Genomic DNA, 19,992 nt, shown 5'->3' with positions numbered 1-19,992 from the left:
AGTATTACGCTATAGAGTTTGGTGAATTTCTACATCTTAGAAATAGGAGCTCTCACAGCACTCTTCTGGTAGGTGCACTTGTCCCAGAAAAACACCAAATGAATGCTTGGACCATGCCTGATGAGCAAGGTGAAGTACCTACCATAGTATGAAAGACCAGTGGCCGTAATACCAGAGTGGTTGTGTACAAAATTGCGGCAATAAATGTTTCATCATCATCAGCCTAACTACACCCACTACAGGGCAAAGGCCACTCTCATGTCTCTCCATTTAACCCTGTCTTTTGCCAGCTGCGCCGACCCTATGCCTGCAAACTTCCTAATCTCATCCGCCCACCTAACCTTCTACCGCCCCCTGCTACGCTTGCCTTCTCTTGGAATCGCACAATACACGGGCCTCTAGAATTTCGCCTCCATCGAAATTCGACCACCGCTGCCGGGATCGAACCCGCGTCTTTCGGGCCAGCCGCCGAGTGCCATTACCACTCAGCCACCGCCGCGGCTGAAGCTGAAGAATTAGGGCAATTTTCTTTTTACTTTGTCTTTTTCGCGTGGCGAGTATTTTTGAACCGCTCGTGAGAGCAGCTAGCGGAGCGTAGAAGTTTAAAATGGAGCGCACCCTCGAACGCAGAAAATCTCTTCATTCAACCATCGGCACCCACAGTTTATTTTGTCGACGATCTAGGTAGCTGACTCTGAGAATGCTGCCTCATCATCCGCATTTCGTTCAGCGCCTTTAGTTTATTTGGTCCTGTCCTACTCGGCACAGCGGCCGTTTTGAAAAGGGTATATATTCACATTACGGATGTGATCTGTCTCATTTGTAGCGTTTCCATATTTCCAACGGCGTGCCCACGTATACAACTAAGGGAGTGACGTACTGTTTTACATACGGAAAAAGCGATCGGCGACGTGTAAGCTGCCGCAAGAAACATGCCGAAGAATGCAGTACATTCACGCGCGCTGAAACTGCAGCACACAATGGAGATCTAATTCTGGATTCATTTCAACGCAGTCATGTCGTCCGTCTGGGTGCCGAAGAAGAAATTAGTTGCACAGCAGTCACTATAAGTTCGCTAAGTTCTTGCTTTGACCTACGCACTATGGCTATTATACTCTGAACGTCGTTAATCTTCTTGATTCTGTAGTGGCTGATAATAAAAACATGCATGAAGACTTATAAAAACGAAAACCAACCAATATTCATGCGAATGAGTACCTCAGTATTGAGACTGTGCCCTCAAATCTTATGCATTTTGAACCGAAACCCAAGCCACATATCGTCAATCAATGCACTTTGTCAAGGAGAGACAAGTACTGGCGATCGCTTAGAGTTCTGTGGGCACCAATGCGGCCGAATACACGTCGTTAAAAAAATTTGCCTTTCTTTTTTCTTTCCCTGCAGGCACTCAAACAAACACTAATTTCTGCCGCCAGGCGATCATCCGTATTGCTTTTTGCATTTTTCTCTTCCGCCTTCTCGGGTTTGTTTCGAAGTGCGCCAACGGTTCTTGCAATGAGCATCATGAATAGTGCAGAATGTATTTTGTGGTTTACCTTCATGAAACGTGCTGTGTTCTGTGTGCGTTTGTAATAGTAGAGGTGAATGCGCTCGCCTGCTGTTCTCAGCGGGTCGCATCTGACGCAAAGGACCATTTCCGCTCTCGCTAGCTTTTCAGTGTGCGTTTGTTGTGCGCTCTGGTCAGCGCCTCCTGTATTTCGGAAGGATACAGGAGGCACTGTTGTCTAAGGCGCTCTCTGTCACCTGTAGAAGGGTTGAAATCCTGGACGATTTTATTGTGCGTGACTATGTGGTAGATGTGCCCATGTTACAAAATTACTTGTACTGGCTGTACTTGTTGCTGCGGTGCCGGTGATGCGAAGGCGAAGAGCTGTTTTCACGATTACGCAGCTATCTCTGAAGGTAAGCAATACTCTGAATTTATACCAGTTTTGCATATTCCCAACCATCTCTTACGGGAGTGGTGATATATCATAATGCAGTGTTTGCCATTAGAGCTCCAAAAAGGGGCGGAGACAATTTTCTGCTACTTGTTGCTCAAACGCGCACAGAGGGATGTGGAAAGGGGTGTTGCTTCCTAGTCTGACTATCGGCAATGCGGCCCCGTGCATGAGACCAGATGTTCAAGCAAGGTTAGAAATCAAACAAAGCGACGTACGAAGTCTAGCATTTGGAGCACATGGCAATACACCAAATCAGGGGGTACAGGTGGATATGGGTTGGGACCCGTTCGAGCTAGCAGTAAAATAGCATTATAGATGCGATTGAGACAAATGGGGGAAAAGCAGTGGGCAAGGAAAAATTTTTTTATACCTGTACATAAGGAATATTGATACGCAAGAGAGAAACCGAACTAGAAAGTTGACAAGTAAATATCTGGACAGCAGTCGGGGGGGGGGGGGGGGGGGGCAAAACAGCAATTATCGGTTAAGAAAAAGGTTAAAGAAAGAGAGAGAGAGCTCTGTGGAAAAGAAGGATGCTGAAGAAATCGGCACTGGGAACATACAGGATCTTTAAGCAGGAAAGAAATTGCCAAAGAAAATATCTATGATAGTTGTAGCGGAAGCTCTTTGTTGTTTAGAGCGAGGACGGGAGTTTTACGGACTAAGACATATAGTCAGGTACCATGAGATAGACACGTTGTGCGATGCTTGTGGAGAGGAGGAGGAAACGGCTGAACACTTCATTTTTCTCTGTAAAGGGCTTCATCCTGCAGTGGAAAGCAACGGGGATGATTTATTCAAAGCATTGCGGTTCCAGGACAGTGAAGGAAAAGTATATTTTAAGCGGATAGAAGTAACCAAGCGAAACTTATCTGGTTGGTGCCTAGAATCAAGACAAGAGTAAAATTTCACAAGTCATGGCTAGGTGGCTTTAACCACAACCCGATTTAAAGAGTTCAATCTCCATCCATCCATCCATCCATACATCCATCCATCCATCCATCCAACCATCCATCCATCCATCTATCAATCCATCCACCCAGTCCTCCATCCGTCCGTCCGTCCGTCCGTCCATCCACCCATCCATCCACCCATCCATCCATCCATGTATCCGTCCGTCCGTCCATCCATCCATCCACCCATCCACCCACCTACCCATCCATCCATTAATCCACCGACCCACCCAATCACCCATCCATCTATCCATCCATCCAAACATCCATCAAACCATCCATCCATCCGTCTGTCCATCCATCCATCCATCCATCCATCCATCCATCCATCCATCCATCCATCCATCCATCCATCCATCCATCCATCCATCCATCCATCCATCCATCCATCCATCCATCCATCCATCCATCCATCCATCCATCCATCCATCCATCCATCCATCCATCCATCCATCCATCCATCCATCCATCCATCCATCCATCCATCTAAGGGCAAGAGAGTCGGTCTCACAGCTGTTCACCTTTTTGAGCAAAGGAATGCTAGAAGGTATTTGTGTGCGCTACGATTTTCGTGACTTTAGGATGTACAGGAGCTTCGTAACTCGATTTTCTCAAATAGTTACTCTTATATGCTAATTTGTATGCCCTGTCTCGTTATGAGGATTTTCTTCTCATGCCAGTTCTCATCATCCTGCAGTTCTAGAGCATTTGCATTTTGGCTGTGAGTAAAATGTATCGTTGATGTTCGTAACAGCGCTTGCAATTTGTGTCCGCTTGGATTAAAACCCCTACGCGTCGCCTATGGCGCGTGCACTATTGTCAGATTAGTATGAGCTGGAACGCACCCTGGTGAGTCGACTGAAGCTGCCGTTATATATTCCATTAAAAACATTCTTTACAGATCACAGAGCGGGGCGAAATATTCATTGCACCGTGTTCTTTTTATCGGCCGCTAAGTGCACAACTTTCGAGCACCGCTTTGCTCGCGCAGTTTCAGGAGTTGAAGTCGTACAACGTCCTGTGCATTGCAGCTCATATTGTGCATGATAGTACATTTCTCTGCGCCACGTTTCTGAATTATGCTTAGTTCATGTGAGCATCTGTTTATATTTTTTATAATGTGACTCTTGTTTCCGGTTACCCGCAGTGCCGAATTTTGATCATGCTGCTTTTGTCATTTTTGTTTACGGTGCTTTTGAACAATTCTTGGCAGATTTACTGTCATAGTGGGATGGTTGCACCACGTATACAATCATTTTTTACAAAACCTGATGCGTTTTAAAGAACTTAATTTGCAATAATACATGTCAATACCAGTATTTGTCCACGGTTATCAATTTCCCTGCTGTTTATTGTCATATTGGTAATAGTTGTGGTAAATGAATGTTTGCTGCTGATACATCAGCATTCACTTAGAAGGCAAGAGCACAGGTTTTATTGCCACCGGATAAGTTCAGAAGGTGCATTGTAATTTGGTACCTGAGCGCCTGGTTTTATAGTTCTCATAAAGTGTTAGATTATTTTGTGGGAACCCTTTATTTGCCCTTTTTCTGAAAACTACGGTTTGCAGCGTTTCAAATGCCGTCAGGTTTATGTGTTTACCTAGTACTCCTTTCGTTTGTTAGAATGGACATGTTGCAAGCCAGTATGAGTTTTACGTTGAATGTTTTTTGTGCTTTGAATTATTGCATTTTATAAGTGAAGTGCTAGACGTGCATTGCTTTGCTTGCATTGTTCGACACCATTTTGACAAAAATGTGCTAGCTGTCACACCCCATGACAGCTGGCATATGCAGCTCACAGAGAGTATACCTGCACAGTGGTGGGAATGGTTGGACTGCTGCGCCAACCTGTTCATTTCTTTAAACCTGCTACATGATAGTACAAATCTGTGATTGTTGATGAAATTGCACAATTGTTGGGTCAAAGTGCCCTTTCTGCACTCTAGTACTGCGGCGAATCCAAGGTGGCACAGGTAACCTCAAACTGGGACAAATTTTGTTTCAACTGCAAGTTTTCTGTGAAACCTGCTTGGCATTCATTTGCTGCTGTATGGCTGTGCTTGGGTGTATGCTAATAAGTAATTACTTCAGTCTGTTTGCACTGTAGCACTAGATAATTCGAACTTTCGGGGTCATTGTACACTAATGATCTCGAGCTTGTATTCTTAACCGGATGACTTCTGCCATATGCGCTTCTGAATTATAAACCAACCACGACAGCTCAGTGGTTACCATGCCTGGCTACTGAGCCGGGTGCAGTCGTGGCCGCGGCCACCGCATTTCAGTGGATTAAAAACGTAAAGGCTCCCGTGTGTTGTGCAATGTCAGTTCACGTTAAGGAACACCAGGGGGTCTAAACCATTCCGGAGCCCTGCACTGCAGCGTCCTTCATGTCCTATGAGTCGTTGGGATGTTAAACCTAACAATTAACAATGTAAATTGTAGTCTCAGTGCAAAAAACCACCCGAACTAAGTCTGTTCGTCAGAAACACGATATTTTTTTCTTCTCAGTAAAGCTCGAATATCTTTCTGGGTGCGTTGTTGCTCATCTAGCAGCACAACACGTGTTTATTGATAGGGAAATAGCATTTATATTTTTCCGCCACTCAATTCAAACTGCTCCCATATACTCCACTATAACTATGATGTAACTCTTTTGAAAGGCATGGTGTTGTAGCCTAAGCTCTGGGATCTGTGCCCAAAAAAATGGTGATGCAATGTTTAGTTCCGAAATTACCTGGTGGTGGCTACACCTGTTTTTAATTTTTTTGCTTTTTGTAGCTTCTAAGAGCTCCATTCTAAGTGAAAGCCTTTGTCGTTAGAACAAGGTAATCTGTCAACACAAGCCAACTTCTGAGTCCTTATTGTCTCTTTAATTAGATATTTTGGGAAGCAGTGAAGCACGTGACATACCCCTGGCGAGTCACAGACTGAGCGGAGGGAAATGGCGCTGTACTTTTATTCAAAGTCAATGCATGTGCAACAAAATGCTTCGTCGTGAGAGGACGAAATGCAGGAAATTATCTGTGCTAAAAGGCATGATTCGGGTGGCTTTGGTGGCTACCATAGCGTGAGCACTTTCTGCAGCATCGTGATGCTTCCAAAGCAAAGTGTACGTGCTTATCCCAGAACAACCGCTGTTGCCCATGGTGTGACTGGACCTGTTTATTAATTGCGGCTTTCCATAACTGATGTCTCAACCAGAGCACGTTCGAGGGTGCCAGTTAAAAATTGCGACATGGGAATGAACAATCACGGAATACTTTTCAAATCTCACAGGCATGGAGGCGAAACGCAAAACGTGCCCGTGTGCTATGTGGTGTCAGTGCGCGTAATGATTCCCAGGCGATCGAAATTATTCCCAATTCCACTACGGCACCTCTTTCTTCCTGTGTTCTCTCACTCGCTCTTTTATTCCTTCCCTTACAGAGCGGTAAGGGAAGGAATAAAACAACGATACTGCAATTGGTCATGACTATCCTTTTCACCTAGTGCCGAAGCAAAAGAATCTGCGTGATGTGGTATAACAGCATCGGCAGTTCGAATTGGATGCTGTAGGCACTGCAGCACATCATCAATGAACATTATGTTAGAACCGACCTTTCTGCTTGTCTGATGCACTCAGTTTCTCTTCAGAGAAAAAAAAGTGCCAAATATTTTGAGCGCGGTGCAGGGTTTTAAAATAATGACTTTTTCTTCATTAAAAAAACTGATATGGCACAGTCTTGTCCATGGATTAGAACTCCTCATTGCCACTACCCTCCAGAGTATGTTCCTTCCAACAATTTGTAAAATTAGTTAAATATTTAGATCACAACGCCACTTTTTATAGATGACATCTGCCACACGGCCGCCACGGTGGCTCAGTGGATACGGCACTCGGCTGCTGACCCGAAAGACGCGGGTTCGATCCCGGCCACGGCGGTTGAATTTCGATTGAGGCGAAATTCTAGTGGCCGCTGAACTGTGCGACGTCAGTGCACGTTAAACAACTCCAGTTGGTCGAAATTTCTAGTGACCTTCACTACTGCGTCTAAAAAGCCTTAGTCGCTTTGGGACGTTAAACTCCCAAACTAAAATTAACTAGGCATCTGCGACAGCTTACACCGTGTTTGTGAACAATTTTTTCCCATTTCAGACTTCACAATTTTAGAAATTTTTTGGTAGTGTTTGCTCATCTAGCAATATGTACTAATACTTTGTGGCTGGGTTCGTCAGGAATAGTGGGCGGCGGCGGCAAGGTTCGGTTACAAATTTGCAGGATAAGGACCCAGTCACACTCCACCAAATGTAAGAGAGCTGGGGAGTTCTGGGCGAAGGCAGAAGGCAAGGCGGCGATAAAGGCGGCGTCAGTGCAACGTCCAGTTAGCTCAAAAGGCAGTTCCGTTGGCAGGTCTCGCGCGTTGAACTCAACCGCCTTTCTTCTCTTCGGCAGTTGCTTGCACTGGGACCCCATTAGCCTGCTATATTACAATACTATGATCGCTTATAGTTAAGGACTATACATGCAGTTTTATTCAGTATTGTTCACAGCTTGATACTCTTTCTTTACAATTTTTGAAATTTTACTTCAGCTCTAGGGCTCTAGAAGACCCCCTCACCTTCCTCCCAACAGTGCCGTGCATTGGCACCTCTTCCTGCATTGCTTTTACTATGATTATGATGTCTGAGACTGTATCTTGAAAGATGTAATATGACTTCTTGCAGCTAATCCAGAATATGTGCGCAGGAGAACATGCTGTTTCGTATTATAATAGAAGCTATGGTACTTGGCGGGCTGACTTCGAGCCTGGCACTTGGCAACCCTGCCGAGCTTGGCGGGATAACAAGGTCCGTGTCCTGGCTACCCTCTTCACGCTAGCCTGCCAGCTCGTACTCGCTTGCAGCCCACCGACCAGGCCAGCTCATCAAAGGCGTCCGGCACAACTTTCTGGCCATCCTCAGCGCCTGTCAGCACAACCAGTCGTCCGACTAGGATGGGCCGGTAGGGTTTCATGAAGGGTGCCCAAGCTCTGGCTCCCAGTGTGGCACGAATACGCATTAGGAATCCCTTCCCTTCTCTCCTTCCCCCCAATCAACCATTACCGCCCAATGTCACCTGCTGCATCTCCATCACTCCCATGCTCTGACTCCGGAGCAGGACGAAGTAGGCATGCTCAAGCAGCAATAGTCAGAGTTGCCACTTCCTGGTGCCGCAAGCGATACTACGCAACTATGGCGGCAACATTGCGTGAGGTTCCTGTGCAATAATTTTGTTAATAAAATTAACAAGTTCCTACTCACTTAGGTGCTTTATGGCCAGAACAGCCAGCACAGTGTGCTGAAAATGGTGCCCTATGCATGCGGGTATCACGGGCAAAATATGCCGGTGCATGGCCCCAGCATGCATGTACATGGTGATGCTTGCATGTATTTCTTGAAATAAACGCATTATATGCACATTCGTGCTCATATTTCTTGCCTAGGCGGTGCTCGATTCTGTTTATTCGCAAGCCACAAGCGATACTACTCGCGGTAGTGGCACATGCTGCCGCCACATGCGTTTATTATCGCTTGTGGCTCAGAAATAATGCGAATGGGGCTCTTCATATCCAAGGATAAGAAGCATGAATGTACACATAACGCGTTCATTTCAATTACTGGCCACGAATGGCAATGCGTACACGTGAGCTGATCCCATGCACTAGCAAAGTTCACATGTGGCACCCACATGTGTGGAGCAGCAAGGATTGTTGGATGGGATGAAATGAGGTGAGCAAGGAAGTGGGAGGGGCATGAAAGTAAGCAGTAACGTTGACAGAGGGAGCAGGGGTTGGTTACCTTTTGACACTGACTTGCTTCGAGGCGCTTCTGGCCACGGAAGCCGCGAGGGGTAAATAGGAGGATGTGGGGAGGCAGAGGTGTGAGAATAAGCGGCAGTGTTCAATGGAGGATGGGGCAGGAAAGGGGATGTTGAATTTTAATGGCGCAAGGGCAGCTTTGGTCAAAGAGTGCTTTTTTAACACAAGGTGGTGTCACAGACCCATTTTCGAAGCATTTTACCCCCCCCCCCCCCCCCCCCAGTAGCAAGGAAGTGAAAAACTTGTACCCATTTTATCACCGGTGGGTAACCAGCAGTACTTCAGATTTAACCCAGGACCTCCTGCGCCCGAGGCAGATGCTAAAGGAAAGAAGAGAGACTGCAGCGGTTGCTTTTGAGGAGTCTTCAAAGGGTGATAGTAAAAGCTAAATTTCGCGCATAGTTCTGTAGCACTGAGTAAGCCGGAGTCTAGTACCTTTCACAAAACCCCTTCTCTTGGGGCCGCTGTGTCTATTGTGAGAAATTTACTTTCCCTCTTTAGGCTCCTTCTTTGTCCTATATGCATTTCCTTCTGAACTTTATGTTCCCGCCATGCAAGTACATTTGTTTTATGTGTGTGCAGATGCAATGTCTGCCTGAGACTCTCGACTGAAGCTGCACAGCATCATGCCCGCACAATGGCGTCATGCTGCTACCGAATAAACTTGAATTAAACATGTACCAACCAGTTCATGTTTGCACTATATTTTAGAAAGACGTCTAAATTTGGAACACTTGTTCTACGGTGTAAAACGCACACTGACAAAGCTGCCATGACATAGATGAGCTCCACTCCCAGACGAGCCCCGTACAGATGCTCCGATAAACCCCGAGGCTCTGAATAATCCTGGATCATTCCCGATTAATAGTGGGGTCCCAATTAATTCGGGGGTCCTGAATGATTCAGGGGCTCTGATTCTTACCCCTGAATAATCTAGGATATAGATGTTGTTTCATAATACAGCTTTCTGAACTCGTTCAAACCTATACACATCTTTCAGTATGGGTACCAGCGCCGCTGGACGGAAGTGCGGGTGCGCACATCAGAGATCGAGATGTACGCACGCCTATGGATGGAGAAGCAGAGACAACGAAACAGTCCCCTCAGTCTAGAAAAACAAAAATGTCAGCTTCATGGTCGTCGTAAGCGTGAACAGTACTTGTAATTCAGCGCTACTTAACTCAGACTAGAAACGATTCTGGACAATAGAAAAAAATTTAGACAGCACTAAGACCGCCTCACCAACTAGCCCCGCAACGTGATGATGAATGCCGGATTGACTTATTTGGTCGTATTTTCAACGCGTACGACAGGCTATGGCTTCGCTGGAACGTCAGTATTTTTTTTTATGACATTGCTGCAAATTTTTTCTGTTATAGCGCAGTTGTGAATGGCTCATTACTGGGCCGAAGGGCGTCGAAGATGCAACACATCACGTGACCCGTGAAGCTTACGGGCCCCGGCGCCGTCATGCCACGGGCACCATGCGGCTGTCTGAGAGCGGTCCGCAATAAAAGAGAAAGGTGAGAACAGGCGGAGGAAGCTTCGCGTGGCACAACGGCTGCCAGCGGGGAGTGAGCCAGAGTTACCACCGCGGTGAAACGAAACGAGGGTCACGTTCTTAGGCTGCGGGCAAGCATCGTCGTTGGGTACTTGGTCGGGAGGAAGCTTGTTTGCGGGAAAGTAAAGGCCCATTCACACATGCGAGTTGCAGAGGTTGCGTGGCTGTGTTGGTCAAAAAGCTGCACTCACAGGCCAGTCGCTCGCTCCTCGATTTTCCAGCCTTGCGAATACGAGTCGCAAACACCTAAATCAATGAGGAAGCGAGGCGAGCTTTCAGCAGCGAGGCCGCCAGCGGACGTACCGCGCGACGAACTGCGCTGCTCCATGGCTGCCGTAGTCGTCGCTCAGCCTAGCCGTTTCGCATCGATGCCGCAGTTGAGGGCGCTTCGGAAATGGCCAGCGCTGTAATAAAGCTGCTGCTATCATCGACGTTTTACTGTGAACCTTGCATCATAATAAAATAAAGATATGCTCGATTTACACGACGCCTTTAGCAGCGGAGCTCGCAGACGCCAGGCGAGCCGCACTGGGCAACAGCGAAGCGGCTATGGGAAGGAATTTGCTTCTATCGCAGTTATCACTTGCACCACCAACTTGGCATTGGCCAACGATGCACAAATATGATTCATTTTTGGCATTCCGCTACTCCAGAGCTTGATATGAACGAGAAGAAACCAAATTTAGCGCATCTTCCTGACGCCGGTGGTCGGCATACCGGATGGCAGGCCGGCCCTGAGAAGCGTGCCCCTCTCATCATGACGCTTGTACTTACGCGGTGCACCTCAAAACAGCGGCGACATCCTCCTCTTCGCTCAGGCCGGCGTAGCCCATTGCGAATAGCACTTTTGAGGACCGAGCGTGAGTGCAGGAGACGCTACAAAAGCAGACGAAACTCTCGAAAGCGCGCAATGTCATTACGGAGATTTTTCGCTTCAAACGAGAATCTAACGAGAAGGCGACCCGCAGGTCCCGCTTGCAAGTGTGAACAATAGTGTTGCCGAGCTATTGCCTGGTCGCATGCCCTTTGCGGCTTGTAAGTGTGAATGGGCCTTAATTCGCCAAAACAAATTTATTTCGGTGTTGAGGTTGCTTCGCTAGCCAGACGTGTGGAACATGTTCTAGCGGATAGAACACACATGTCTTTGATCGCCTTGGCCAGACCACGCAGAAATAATTTTTTTACCGTGAACCCTCCTCTCGCATACTTTTGTCCATGACAGCACATATTACCGGCTTGTACTGAACCCAGCCGCAAGTTTAAGGTCGCCAGCGCACACAGCGTACAGTTGACAGTTTTGGAAGGCTGACCTCATATTTTTCAGGCTTAGGATATGAGCCTACGTTTTCAACATCGAACAGCTGCATTACTTTTGACGTCATAACAGCTTGCACCATTTCCTGCCTTAAATGAAAAACACCCTCAGCAGCCTTGTTTAGACAAGCCTGGGTCGTGTTTTTTTTTTGTGGACTTCATGCACACCTCACATCATCTCATTGTTTTTCTGCCAATGAATCATGTCCCACCGTTAAATCACGGTACCTGAAATAAAGTTTAATGGGGTAAGGGAGGGGGGGGGGGGATTTGTTTCGGGCTCTTTATCGGGTCTGGACCTAGTGCGTTGTTCTGGCGGGGTGTCGTCACAATTTTATTTTAGTTCGACATTTTCTGTACTAGCGTGCTTTCGAGCCGCACCTGAGCATGAGACGTTTGATAGCCTCGCTTTTAAGAGGAACGAGTTCGGCGAATCAGTACTTACTGCTCTGACGTTTCCTGCGGTGAGAGGCTGCGCACAAGCCGGGACTATCGGGCTATCAACCTACATCCTGTCACGCGGAGTCCTAGTCTACATCCAGGTCTTTCCGGCGGTTACTGGTGCCTGACGCAAGTTGCTTGAAAGTGGTCATGCGGCCAGGAAATCATTTTTTGTTCTTTCATTCTCACTACGTGTACCACAAAAATGAGTAAAAACAGAAAAAATCTCGTGTTCACCACAGCGCGGTGGTCTCGAAACAGGTGCAGTCTGGTGCTTTCACTCCCGACCGGATACCGTGCTTCAACTTTTCCCTCAGGCTTTCAGAGTCCACGGTACACGTGTCTTCGTGCACGCCAGGGCTTTTCATTCATCGCACACAGTGGCACGCATTGCTGGGCGGATATTGCAGCTCAATAGTCACGTGTTCACAGACTGGAAGATATCAGTCTGCTCATATTTTTCGCCATAGTTAAACGAAAAAAGGCACTCGTGGCAACCTCCGAGTGTAAGCTGTCAGCTAGAGCACGTCTGGTCATCGTCGTTCGCATCTAGCAAAAATCAAGATGAAAACTGTTTTACAGTGCATCCTAGCTGCATCTGTTCTTCTAACGGGTAAGCACCCTGCCTACACGTGGGCTGTAGATGGTAGTGTGCGGCGCTACTCACTAACAAATCCACCTTTCTTGGACAGCACTGTTAATTGTGAGCCAACTGCGGAATATAGTTACATACTGCTATAGAATATATTAAAGCCTCACCTGCCTATGCATAGCGAAATCTTGCTTTTAAAGTGAGTCCAAGGCTCGCACCGAGTAGCTAAGGCGGCGATAGAAAACCAATGGTGTGCATTCTTGGCAATAAATAGCAGAAAACTACAACTGCCCAGAATAGAGACCTGCGGATATATTGATTTTTGCAGTGCAATCTTAAGATATACAATAGAACTGCGTTTATAAACAACTTCCGGTTTATAAATTCGCTTGATCAGAATCTTCGGGTATGTTTGAAGAATGTTGCACAAGATAACTTGTTTTTTGCGCATCCTAGCAATAGAACGAAGCGTTTTTTAGCGTTTCCTTTTCAGATCTGAGCGCTGCATCACGCGACCTGCCGTAGGGGCTTAGTAATTAAGCTTTCGGGTGGTCAGCCAGAGGTCGGTGTACAGATTCAGCTCCAGCCTTTGCGTTTAGATATGGCGGATGTCCAAAAATGTTTTGTAGTCCCGGATTTTCGATGCTGCCAAACAAAGAAAAGGCTCGTATACTGAGATTTAAGCGCAACTACAGATGGCGTGCGCGGGAGAGAATCAAAATTTATTTGTAAAAAAAGGAGAGCGGAGCGGATTGTCAGTGAGGTCCTCAGTCCAAGACTCCAGTGGCTTCCGTGGACGCTTCTTCGATGGCAACTAGCGCCTTCTGGTCTTCCAGAGTGCCGCTGACCAACGTCACTTCCCACTGCTGCAGCGCCACGTTGTGCGGCTTTAAGTGGTTCGGTTTAGCTGAGCATGTCCATGTAATGTGCGTGAATGTGAAATTTCGCCACACCAAGGACATGTATCTGTGTGTGATGTTGGGTGAATGCGCTGTAAGTTGTGGAGATTGGGGAAAGTAGGTATTTGGATGCGTCTTAGGTGTAGGAGCCTTCCGGGGAAGTTTCTTACGTGGCTGGGGGTAGAGACGCCTATTTAGGCGGAGGGTATCTAGGCGGATTTAAAAAGGGTTGAGAGCGGGTAGAGAGTAGAGTCGGTGTGCCCTGCATGTCCTGGGACCCAGGTGATGACATGATCATACTGGAGATGGCCGCCCAGAACGCGGACAGTCGTGCGTGGGAGACGTACACTCGTATAGGCTCTAAAGGCGGATTGGGAGTCTGTAAAAATATGGGTGCCGTTGTATTGGGGGTCGCTCATTTTGATGGTCATGACTATTGCAATGGCTTATGCGGCCGCCTGATCCGGTGCCGTGAAGGACGCTCCAAGATAACGGATGTGGGCCTGATTGAGAGCCGCGCAAGCATAACTGAAGGAGCTCTGCATAGGAAGCCACATCCACATACATAGCCGAGGTGTCTTGACCGTATTGCCTGCGGAGGCTGCGAAGACGGGCCTGATGGCGCGGGGCCTGTGACTCGTGGTTCATACAAGGCGAGGGATAGGGTCTATGTAAAGGTGTGAGCGGAAAGCATTGGGAATAACTCTGGTCAGGGCCATGGTCCTGGTGGCTTGCGGGTCACCTATCCTTTAAAGGATGGGCCTACCCGCTGAGGTGGTGAGAAGACGAGTCTGTTGGGAGTTTCGAACAGCCTCTTGGATTTCCACAAACGTGTTGTGAATCCCAACTGCAAGCAGTCTAGTGGTGGATGTACACATGGGGAGGCCCAGTGGTGTTTTAAAGAGGGTACGGATAAGGATATCGATCCTGGTCTCGGCGGTGCGATAAATATTGCAGTATGGCAGGCCATACTGCAATTCGACTCATGGCCAGGGCCGCGACGAGGTGGATGGTGTCGTCCACGCGCAACTCAATTGCAATGTCCATAGATAGGCCGTACCATACGTGCGTAGAGTGGCAATGGTGTGGATGGCCTTGCCGTCATGCTGGAAGATTGAGGAAAATTTTAAGAAGATTCAATGAAGTCAACCTCTGTGAGCAGTTTCTATTAATACGCTTAATTTCAGCGTGAGGTGTAGTCAGTTTACGTCGATCCGAGGACTGCGTGACTAATTTGGTGTCCAAAAGTTGTCTTCAGTTGAGGTGGCCGGAGTTAACTGACTAGAGTATGCAGTGATCACTGAAGAGAGTTTAATATCTCGAAAGAAAATAAGCTGAAAAGCAAGTGTTCTTACGATGTTACGTCACCGAAAAAAAAGGTAGTCTTCAAACAACATTCTAATACTCGCAAAGGTAGTGCTAAGACAAAAAGGGGAGAACAGTGACATGAACAGAACGAGCGCTACGCGTTCGTTTCTGTCTCTGCGCTATGTTCTTTGCGAATATGTCTTAGCATCAAACCCAAATCACTTCTCTTCTCAAGATCCGATACTTTCTTGGAGCAACTCGAAAATGATATGTACGAGCGGCAGCTGGCATGCGCCTGGCTTTCATGAGCTGGGCTCTGCCAAAAGCCGACGTTGAGCTTCTTGTGCCAGCTTGGCCGAGTGGCGGTAAGCTCGCATAAATTTGTATTTCCTTGAACTTCGCCAAGAACGCTGCTCTGGCCCTCCATCGTGTGAAACGGTTGGGCTCTCAGGCGGTGCTCTAATATTTCATCAATGTACCGAAAAACCACTACCGCCGCACTTAAGTACGATGAAACATGGCTTCAGTATACCTAGCCAGAGGCGGTAAGCTGGCCACCGTAAGTACGTAAAGTGCAGAAAGTCATCCAGTGCTTCTGGAAGTGTTTTGCTTGATCAAATGATATATCATATTTCTTCAATGCAGACAAGTGACAGGTAGGTCTCCGAGTCAACTTGCGTTAGATTGCGAGAAGTGCTGCAAGAAAACGATGGCCCGCAAACGTATTAGAAGAGGAAAGTTGAATCATTCACGTCTGAATTTTTTGAGCTTCTAAAGAGATAATGCAATCTCACTAAAGTCAAAGGGTGATTGCTCGGACTAGTGGGTAATTCATATGAGGTTCCATAGCGCAAAAAGCTGGGACACGCCACAAAGTGGAATTTAGCGCTTGTGTTTGGTCCTCACACTGCTTTTTGCGCTATGGAACCTGAGTAACGTCGAACGCTGAGCCAGTTGGAATTGGTTCAGCTTCAAACAGTGCGCACTAAAAATAGGAAGCCATCTTTCCTATCATTTTGTGCTTCATCTTTTTTGTGTGCGCTGTTTCATTATGAATGAAAGAAACTAGCCGTATGTATTGGGGCAGAAAAAATGCAACAAAAAAGGATAAAAATAGCCACACTCACTGCATGATATTGAAATTACATCTGCATCCATCAGAAACACTGAATGACGACTGATGGTGCTTAGTCTGCAAGCTGGTGCATCCTTGAAACCTAAGCAAATGAGCACGTACAGCAGCGCTTAGTACGACTTGCAACACGCAGGATTTGGTTGCAACTTACTTGACGAATGAGAGTGAAAGAGAGGATAAGGTAAAGGCACGCATTTAATTGATACTTTCAGCGAGTCTTTTCTCGATGGTGCACTACGGTTAGTATGAAGATAGTATGAAGCTCGAAACGAGCTATGGTCAACGCCCTTGCCTCGCCAGCTCGCGTGTACTTTCCTCTGTGCCTAACACTTTCAGTGTGAAATCTCAGAAGATCATGCCAGCTACGGTGTAGAACACCTTAAAGTTTTGAAGATTAAGAAAACTCTTTTATCGATGAGATTTTTTGCGTAAACCGTGATATCTCGAAACCAAATAATCATGTTCTGCTGGGCGCTGTGTCCCCTTTCTCTATTCGATTACTGTCTCTTGCCGATATGTTCCGAAACCCTTAGCGGGCACCATCAATTAAAATGGCAGGGATGATTAGAATAGTGCCGTGATTTCGCAGACCTTATAAACTTGATAACTGCATCAACGATGGAGTATTGGTTTCCACTCCAAATACAGTGGCATTCACATACGCACAGGTAAACCGAAATGCCGCGTGACCATATAGAGATGCTTTGGAGTTGGTTAAGTGAGACTGAGGACAAATCAGAGTGAGCCTTTAGTGTTTGATTACCACGTTCTAGTAAAAAAAGAAGGTAACTTTCGTTGAAAACAGAGCTTTTATAAGTTAGAGAAGAAGGCCAAAAATGGTATGCAAGTACCGCTGCAGCCGTTTTCATGAGCAAACTTCTGAGGCTTCGTTCTTGGAATTGGGCGCCGATATGGAAGGACGAAAATGAAAACAAAACATACACGGGTGCTTCTGTGGAGCTAATTCTTATTCATGCAAATTTATAATCCTAGACCGCACCACCTTTTACTTTCAGCCCGTGATGATGGAGTCCATACTGGTCTCGACGTCCTCATCGACATCCCTAGTGTGAATAGAGAGGCAGAAATAATATTCCGGCTTCAGCACTCTGTTTCATAGCAACGAATTCGCCTCTGCTGCCCAACGAAAGGCGGCTGAACCACAAGAATGCAAGGCATCAAATTTCTGCAATGGACGAAAATTGGATGGAGCTTCCTCAGTGCCTTGTTAGGAAAGAATGAAATCAACGAGGACTCTGCTGTCGCGTCTGAAGCAGTATCTGAAGCACGCGATGTAAATTCAAATGTGGTAAATACACGTGACCTTTGCTCAGCTTGAAAAAACCTTCGCCAAAGTGAGCAAAGTGCATCATTTTTCTAAATAAATGTATTCATTCATTCCTCCGGTTTCGTGCCAAGAACCTAAGCTCAAATTTTCTCTTTCTTATAAACTGTGACGTAATAGAAGAGGAAGCCGTCTCAAATGATTATTAACTTCATACAATACAAGTAGTAAGCATGCACTTGCATAAATGCAGTTTAATAGTACGCAATTACGTAAATAACACATAAATGCTTTGATTCACAGTTCGCAAAATGTATTGACGATTTTGACTTTCTTGCTTTATTTAAATCGTGTCCCCGCGCTTCAATCGAGACAATAAACAAAAATACAATATTAAACCTCTTAAAAATGTCCCCGAAAAGCAGTGAAAAGAAAACTGATTATGACTGAGGATTTTTATGGCGCAAGGGCATCTATGGCCAAAGAGCACCATGGCACAAGGCATTTTAGTTGGTTTAGGGACCCAATTCCCAAGCATTTCATCATCAATAATCGGAGCACCAGGCCAGGGGAAGCTTGTATCTATTGTGTCACTAGTGGGTTTTCGGAGGCACTGGGGATCGAACCCCACACCTCCCGCATGCAAGGCGGATGCCGGCGTGCTTATTTCCGCGCGTCTCTTCCCAACAGCGACAACGGCATATCCGACAGTAGGGGAGCAGGGCCGCCTGGGCACCATCATCGACCTCTTCAGCGACTTGGCCAACAACATCCTCGACACGATGGTCAACGTCGCCGGGAATACCTTTGGCGTCGTCGGTATCTCGAGGCCCCCGTATGCGCCGGCGGGTGAACCGCAGGCGGCGCCCTAGCGACCGTGCAGCGCAACATTCTGGAGGCCCTGGAACGGGACTGGCGGAGCTCTCGCCTAAGATCGTCACGCCGTTCCTACGCGAAGGTGGCGCTCACAGTGCACCATGTGAAATAGTATAGGATTTCACAGCACCCATCGTCATAAGCGTACGCAATGCAGGGTGTATTTAAAAGGCACTTGTAGCCTCTGTTTCATGTCATAATGACCTGGTCTAGCCGACGCAACAACAAAGTAACGCTACCTGCTGCAAAGAAGACAGCATAGTGTAACAACGTTGAATGAATAAAATTTCTAACTCGCCTTTGAAAACAAACTTTCGAACGCTTCCCCTGTTCTTCTGATCATGACTGTGTCGCAAAGAAAGGTATGATTACTTTCTGATGGTGTAGGGGTAAAAAACGTGTAAAGTGCACGAAATGGTTTTATATCTGTGAAACCTCAGTGGCTATACTTTACAGAAGTATACACCACATCCCATAAATCTCATCCTTTCCTTCTGTCGTCTACCGTAAAGAAAATTCGCTTTATATTGCATCTGGAAGTATATGCAAGCATGAAATGAAACCTCTGAATAGGCGTGGTGCAATGTAGGACAGATTATAAATGCTACAGAAACGCGGCTGGGCCAGGGGCCATATTCTATAATGATCCGTTATTCATTTTATCCTCCACGATGGCTTAGTAATTATGGTGCTAGCTGCGGACCAGGAAGACGCGGGTTCGATTCCGACCACGGCGGTTGCATTTCGATGGAGTCAAAATTTTAGAGGCCCTTGTACTGTGCGGTGTCAGTGCACCTTAAAGAACCCCAGATGAACGAAATTTACCGGGGACCTCCGCTACGAAGTTCCTCATAGGTAGGGTGCTTTAGGAGGTGAAACCTAATAATATTAAAACTAACGTATTTTTCACCTCATTTGACACATCCGCGGGGCGGCATTATCACAAGATAGCGGGTCCCCACGTAGACGATAGCATTGGTGCTCTCTGCTCGCTGAGCGTCAACGAACCAGTGGTAAGGTTGCTTCGCGCGGGAACTTGCAAGCCGCGGCTACGTCACCGTACAGTGACCAATGCCAGAGGACCAAATAGACCCGAAATGAAAAATTGATAATGCATCCTTTATGTATAAGGCTCCAGGACCCTTGGCTTTTGGGCGTGCCGTTACCATCGTCGGATTTTGATCTTTGACATGGGCAACGCCGTTGGCCTTTCTGGCGGCTTGCACAGCTTTAAGGAGCTGCCGCCATCAGCCACTTCACTTCCCGCTTGAGAGAGCGCTCGGCTTCCCTTGCCGCTTTGGGTGCTTTAATCTTTGCACTATGAACCACTTCTAGTTTACGTGCTGTGTGCACCCACCGCTGCTTCATGAGCCCTGCAGCTCGCCTACTTTTTTCTTAGCAGATACCTGCCAAAATACGTTTAGAAACACCAAAACTGCACAATTTTGCGAGAACTGTTTCATCAAATCTTCGGATGTTTCACACGGTCTTCCAGTTTTGAGCCATTGCGGCACGATAACTTTTTAAAGGACAGTTTGTGCTGGGAAGGTGCGTTTGGTACATATTTATGTGCGGCCGTTAGTTCCACTGTTTTTCCTTAAAAGCGAAAGCTGGAAAATACACATTGGAGCAAATAAATTCACATAGCCAAAAGAGACATGGAGACAACGGACAGGCGCACTTTTTTTTTTGTCCCCAGGAGGGCTTGACTGCGCCAAGTAGTGGACTTACATCGTGAGGAATTGTTCCCATCCGAAGGCAATAGGCGTAGCGTCTTGCTTGGCAGGCGGCATTCACAATGGAGCACACCAAAGGCTGGCGC

The 19,992-nt window shown here is 46.8% G+C and overlaps 1 long non-coding RNA gene across 1 annotated transcript; it reads left to right on the top strand.

Annotated features, from left to right (window-relative positions):
• Positions 1-12,369: 12,369 nt before the first annotated feature.
• Positions 12,370-18,463, top strand: LOC144119124 (uncharacterized). The gene is made up of 2 exons (XR_013312269.1): positions 12,370-12,688; positions 17,985-18,463. It is a non-coding gene; the product is annotated as an uncharacterized LOC144119124 (long non-coding RNA).
• Positions 18,464-19,992: the final 1,529 nt, after the last annotated feature.

Source organism: Amblyomma americanum, chromosome 2 (genome assembly GCF_052857255.1).
Source record: "Amblyomma americanum isolate KBUSLIRL-KWMA chromosome 2, ASM5285725v1, whole genome shotgun sequence".
NCBI lineage: Eukaryota > Metazoa > Arthropoda > Arachnida > Ixodida > Ixodidae > Amblyomma > Amblyomma americanum.
Note: the sequence above shows the minus strand (reverse complement) of the source record. Positions and strands in the feature narration are given on the sequence as shown.